The sequence below is a fragment of the Podarcis liolepis genome, assembly GCF_965112155.1.
Source record: "Podarcis liolepis genome assembly, chromosome: 4".
Taxonomy (NCBI): Eukaryota; Metazoa; Chordata; class Lepidosauria; order Squamata; family Lacertidae; genus Podarcis; species Podarcis liolepis.
Genome location: NC_139558.1, coordinates 83,777,648 through 83,783,647, shown reverse-complemented (window position 1 = coordinate 83,783,647; position 6,000 = coordinate 83,777,648). Strand labels below are relative to the sequence as shown.

The 6,000-nt window shown below is 45.4% G+C and overlaps 1 long non-coding RNA gene across 1 annotated transcript; it reads right to left on the bottom strand.

Moving 5' to 3' along the window:
* LOC310705868 lies at positions 1 to 2,323 on the bottom strand. Its single transcript, XR_014525504.1, has 3 exons — positions 2,303 to 2,323; positions 111 to 413; positions 1 to 73 (listed from the first exon to the last, which is right to left on the bottom strand). It is a non-coding gene; the product is annotated as an uncharacterized lncRNA (long non-coding RNA).
* Positions 2,324 to 6,000: the final 3,677 nt, after the last annotated feature.

Sequence of the window (6,000 nt, the reverse complement as noted above, 5' to 3'; positions counted from 1 at the left end):
TGAGTCACTTCCCATAAAATTCTTTGAAGCAATCTCACATCAGAAACATCAGTGTGAGGTGGTACCTGTGATGCTGCTCTGTCTGTGCAAGTCTTTGCAGGAGAGTTTACCAGCAATAAATCAGGCTAGAGGTAGGCCCCCTTTTCTCAGCATGCAGATAAAACAGAAAGGTTAGAGGGAGGCGTGGGTTTGATAAGGATTGGGGGGGGAGGAAACTTGTTATGTACTGAAGTTCTCACCCTGGGCCAGCAGGGGGATACTGTAGATAGTTTTCACTCAGGTCCACATTTGCAAATAAGGAATTGAAAGTGACGTTCAGTGATTGGATAGTTACAGAAAGTTGTTACTGTTGCTTGAACTTGAGCTCTATATAAGCAGGTTGGCTGAGCCCTTCAGATCAGTTTTGTTCTGGCCTGTGCATAAACAAGAGCTGTCTGAAGAATCGCTGTGTCGTCTGATCTGTTCACCCACAACTTAACAAAACTGGGAACATCAGGAGGCTGGAGAGAAGCAGAAGAATTGTCAGGACCCATTCCACCCTGTGTGCAGATGGAGCAATTTAGAGGAACAGAGATAAAAGGGTGGAGCCCTCTGAAGCAGCATCAAAATAAAGGTGAGAAGAGAAAGGGGGAAATCACAGAGCAAATAATAAGGAAATGAGAAACAGAGATACTAGAGTCAGAGGCTAGGACAAAAAGGTCCCAGTGGCAAGCTTATAATAGGACATTGGTGGACTATAGGAAAAGTAGGATAAAGGACAAGTCCAGTGATGAAAAGAGTGTCTGAGCTCCTGTAGCAACTGCCCACCCCCACATATGCTCTGGAATTAGAATATATTGGCACTCTGAGATCCTCAGGGCCAGAGGAAGAAGTGGATAAACATAGATTGGATATAACAATTATCAATAGAAACAATTACACAATTAAGAATAGTAATGGAACACTAATGGAATGGAGTAACCACATATGGAGTTCAAATAGTGTGTGTCTTTTTGCTGGTTACACATATATTTGATAAACATTCAAAACAACATACTTGCTGAAAGTGTAAAGTGATGATATGCTATTCCTGAGTTATTTATAACCATTCCTAAATAACGCTTCCCCCATCCTTGCTAAATTATTTACCCATTTTAATTATTTGACAGCTATTTTAACCCTAGGCAGGTTGTGTAGTGTGGTCTTTTAAAAAAAGAAATCCCAAAAAATTACAAGCCAATAAGCCTGTTAAATATAGCTTCTAAGCTCTGTTCCTGTTATCTACTGCATAATTAGAAGCTTGGTTGGAAACCAATTAATATTGGTTAGAAACAGGTGGGGTTTCTTAAAGTTTTAAGCACCCTCTAAATCAATGTTTCACCTTTAAATGCAACTAAGCCATCCGTTGGCCATCTGAGAATTTCTCTGCAGAGCTGATGTTAGCTTTTAATTTCATAATTAAGTTCTGATTTACGGATTTGCTTCACAACACAAACAATGATAAAAAAATGTATCGTGGCTACTTCAAGAGCCCTACCAAAATAATGTCACCCTGTTGAGGGGTGTCTAAATGCACATTTGGCAGAAGGTGTTAGCGTTTGTTTATTTATTTCATACAATTCATATAACCTCTTGATTGGTGGGGGTGGGAGAGTGGGAAAGCTCCTCAAAACAGTTTTGCCCAGGGGTCAGACAGAAAAGTATTTTGGAGCATACTGAGTCAGCTATCGGTCACATTAATTAAGCTTGTGGACCACTGGTGATCTGCAGACCACAGTTTGGGAACTCTTGATTTATACCAGTATCCTTCAAGCTTTGGTCCCTGGATGTTGCTGAACTTCAAAACTCATCAGCTCTGACCATTGTCAAAGCTGGCTGGAGATGGTGGGAATTGTAGTCCAACTACATTATAGGGACCCAAGGTCTTATCCTCCCTTTAGTATGTATAATTCCCTTTTAAAGCAATCAAGGCTAGTGACCATCACAACTTGTTCGATGCAACATCTTCCATGAATTACATTATGTGCCCGGTTTCTTTCACCATTCAACTTCACTGGATGACCCTGGCTTCTAGTATTATGATAGTGTGGAAATGGTTTAGATAATGAGCAAGGGCAAGCCTTGGGTTTATGTGCTTCCTCCTATCTGCCCTCTCCCCCTTATGTGCAAAGAACATCCTGTCTATGTTTGCTGCAAATCACAGTTTGCAATTTTGTCTGAACGCAGGAAACTATTATTTGCCCACAAACCAGGGTCACAGACCATATCGTACCGCTTGTTTTTCATTCTCTGTAACAATTGTTGCCCCAACAGGACTGCTTACCCAGTTCCAGATGTTGTTGTTGTTGTTACATTATTAATTGTTGTTAACCAATGTACAGACCGCTTCATAGCATAAAGCCATTAAAGCTGTGTACAAGATAAAAACAAGATTAAAAACAGAATAAGCCATGAAAACACAAGTTCTAAAAACGACGAAATGAGTTTGGCAAACTCTAAAAACATTAAAGCAATTTCATCTGATATATAATTGTTCCATAAGTGACTGGACCACACCTCTAGAGAGCCCTCTTAAACAAACAAAAATCTTCAGCAGGCATCTTAATATTGTTATATGAGGTGCCTGTTTAATTTTGACTGGTGTCTGATTTGAAAAAGCTGAAGCTGAAGCAACACCTAAATGCTGTTTCTGTACTGGGCAGGGCAGGGATACAGGTGAGGCAGTCCAGTTCCTTATATATCCTGGCCCCAGGTTGTTTGGCTTGCAAAAGGTGCTGCCTCTAAATATCTGCCCCTGATGCTTCAGCCAACTCAGGTCCTTAACTTGCTGAGACTCGCAATCTGTTCCCAGTCATGGTTCAGGCTTATCTGACCCATGTGGCAACTGGGTGTGTGAAAATATCTGCCGTAAATCCTTCAGCGAAAGCCATGTTAATGCTTGGAGCAGCATTGATAGTCACGGATGCCAATGTTGGCAAGGGTGAGGTCTGGAGACTTGAAAGGAAGAAATTCCAACCTGCTGCCTTTCTGTCTTGTTTGGTTGATTTTTTCCCTCCAAACAAAACTTCATAGTGGTCTCACTCAGCTTTTGTTCATTTCCATGCCACTGCCGCAGAAGAATTTATTGGTCGGTTGTGTTTCACACTAACCATTATTTGGCATGGTATCGGAATGTCCCACAAATGTCATAAAAGCCATTCCTAACATTTTATTTATATTCTCCTCTTCTGCAGTTGCACCCAGAGCCACATACATAACAAAGAGAAATACACAAGCTCAATAACGAAATACAAGAAAAGCCGGGAGCCCAAGTGTAACTGAAGCCAGAGACAATGACAATTAGAGCCAAACTATTCTAGTTTTGCCCCTAACCTTCCTGGAAGTACAAGGGCAATACTGAGAGCAAGGAGGAGAAAACTGGCAGCCAGTGTCACCTCCAAGACTGGATGCAAGGAATAAGGCAGGCAGGTGGGGGCTGGCTGAGGGCAGATTGACTTTGGCTTCATTCATCCTAATGGTCCAGCATCCACTGGTTGGACAGTCATTCCAAAGCCACAGCACAACCACTGAAAAGACCCAGGGTTATTTCCCAAACTTATTGGTGCATAAGCATAACGGACCACATGAATGAATTCTGAATTGAACTGGAACAGAATTAGTTTTTTTTCCAAGGGGGTGGATTCCCAGCCCTTCTCTTTCATGCTTGCACGCCCAGCCCCACAAAACTGAACTGAGAGTGCAGCCTCCAGTTAGCCTCAGGAGCCAGGCATATCCTCAAGGCATTCTAGACCCAGGCCGTTTAGGGCTTCATTACTTACCGTATTTTTTGCACCATAACACTCACTTTTTTCCTCCTAGAAAGTAAGGGGAAATGTTTGTGCATGTTATGGAGCGAATGCCTGCGGGTGGGGGGGGATCTGCTGCAGTCGTGAGCAGAGGATCCATGGTTCCCCTTCCTTCCCTCCTCCGTGGTTACAAAGCATGGATCCACATGGATCCTCAGGATTTTTGCATTGGGCTACTCCAAACTCACTGTCAGATCACATGTCTGTGGCCACAGCATGAACCACAAAAATCATATATCCACTATTTCGTTTAGAATATTTTTTTTCTTGTTTTCCTCCTCTAAAAACTACGTGCGTGTTATGGTCTGGTGCGTGTTATAGAGCAAAAAATATGGTACATACTGCCATCTGTATATGATGCCTTTAAAAGAACAGGTTACACCAAGCAGTTTATACCAGAAACAAGATTAACTATGGATCCTTGTAAGATGCTCCGAGAGCTTTCGTGGGTAAAAAGTAATAATAATAATAATAATAATAATAATAATAATAATAATTTATTATTTATACCCCGCCCATCTGGCTGGGCCTCCCCAGCCACTCTGGGCGGCTTCCATAAAAACCAAAAATACAATAAAATATCACACGTTAAAAACTTCCCTGAACAGGGCTGCCTTAAGATGTCTCCTGAATGTCAGGTAGTTGTTTATCGCCTTGACATCTGCTGGAAGGGTGTTCCACAGGGCGGGCGCCACTACCGAGAAGGCCCTCTGCCTGGTTCCCTGTAGCTTTGCTTCTCGCAATGAGGGAACCGCCAGAAGGCCCTCGGCGCTGGACCTCAGCGTCCGGGCAGAATGATGGGGGTGGAGACGCTCCTTCAGGTATACTGGACCGAGGCCGTTTAGGGCTTTAAAGGTCAGCACCAACACTTTGAATTGTGCTCGGAAACGTACTGGGAGCCAATGCAGGTCTTTCAAGACCGGTGTTATATGGTCTCGGCGGCCGCTCCCAGTCACCAGTCTAGCTGCCGCATTCTGGATTAGTTGTAGTTTCCGAGTCACCTTCAAAGGTAGCCCCACGTAGAGTGCATTGCAGTAGTCCAAGCGGGAGATAACCAGAGCATGCACCACTCTGGCGAGACAGTCCGCAGGCAGATAGGGTCTCAGCCTACGTACCAGATGGAGCTGGTAAACAGCTGCCCTGGACACAGATTTGACCTGTGCCTCCATGGACAGCTGTGAGTCCAAAATGACTCCCAGGCTGCGCACCTGGTCCTTCAGGGGCACAGTTACCCCATTCAGGACCAGGGAATCCTCCACACCTGCCCGCCTTCTGTCCCCCAAGAACAGTACTTCTGTCTTGTCAGGATTCAACCTCAATCTGTTAGCCGCCATCCATCCTCCAACCGCCTCCAGACACTCACACAGGACCTTCACCGCCTTCACTGGTTCTGATTTAAAAGAGAGGTAGAGCTGGGTATCATCCGCATACTGATGAACACCCAGCCCAAACCTCCTGATGATCTCTCCCAGCGGCCGCATGTAGATGTTGAAAAGCATGGGGGAGAGGACAGAACCCTGAGGCACCCCACAAGTGAGAGCCCAGGGGTCTGATCACTCATCCCCCACCACCACTTTCTGAACACGGCCCAGGAGGAAGGAGCGGAACCACTGTATAACAGTGCCCCCAGCTCCCAGCCCCTCAAGACGGTCCAGAAGGATGCTATGGTCGATGGTATCGAACGCCGCTGAGAGATCCAGCAGAACTAGGAAACAGCTCTCACCTTTGTCCCTAGCCCGCCGGAGATCATCAACCAGTGCGACCAAGGCAGTTTCAGTCCCATGATGAGGCCTGAATCCCGACTGGAAGGGATCCAAATGGTCCGCTTCTTCCAGGCGTGCCTGGAGTTGTTCACCTTGCCCAGGAATGGAAGATTTGAGACTGGGCGATAGTTGGCCATCGTGGCCGCATCTAAAGATGGTTTTTTAAGAAGCGGTTTAATAACCGCCTCTTTCAGCGGGTCTGGGAAGGCTCCCTCACGGAGGGAAGCATTCACCACCCCACGAAGCCCATCGCCCAGCCCTTCCCGGCTTGCTTTTATTAGCCAGGATGGGCAAGGATCCAGGAGACAGGTGGTTGGTTTCACTCGTCCAAGCAGCCTGTCCACATCCTCGGAGGTAACAGATTGGAATTGATCCCACTCAACTTGACCAGACAGAACTCTTGCACTCTCCCG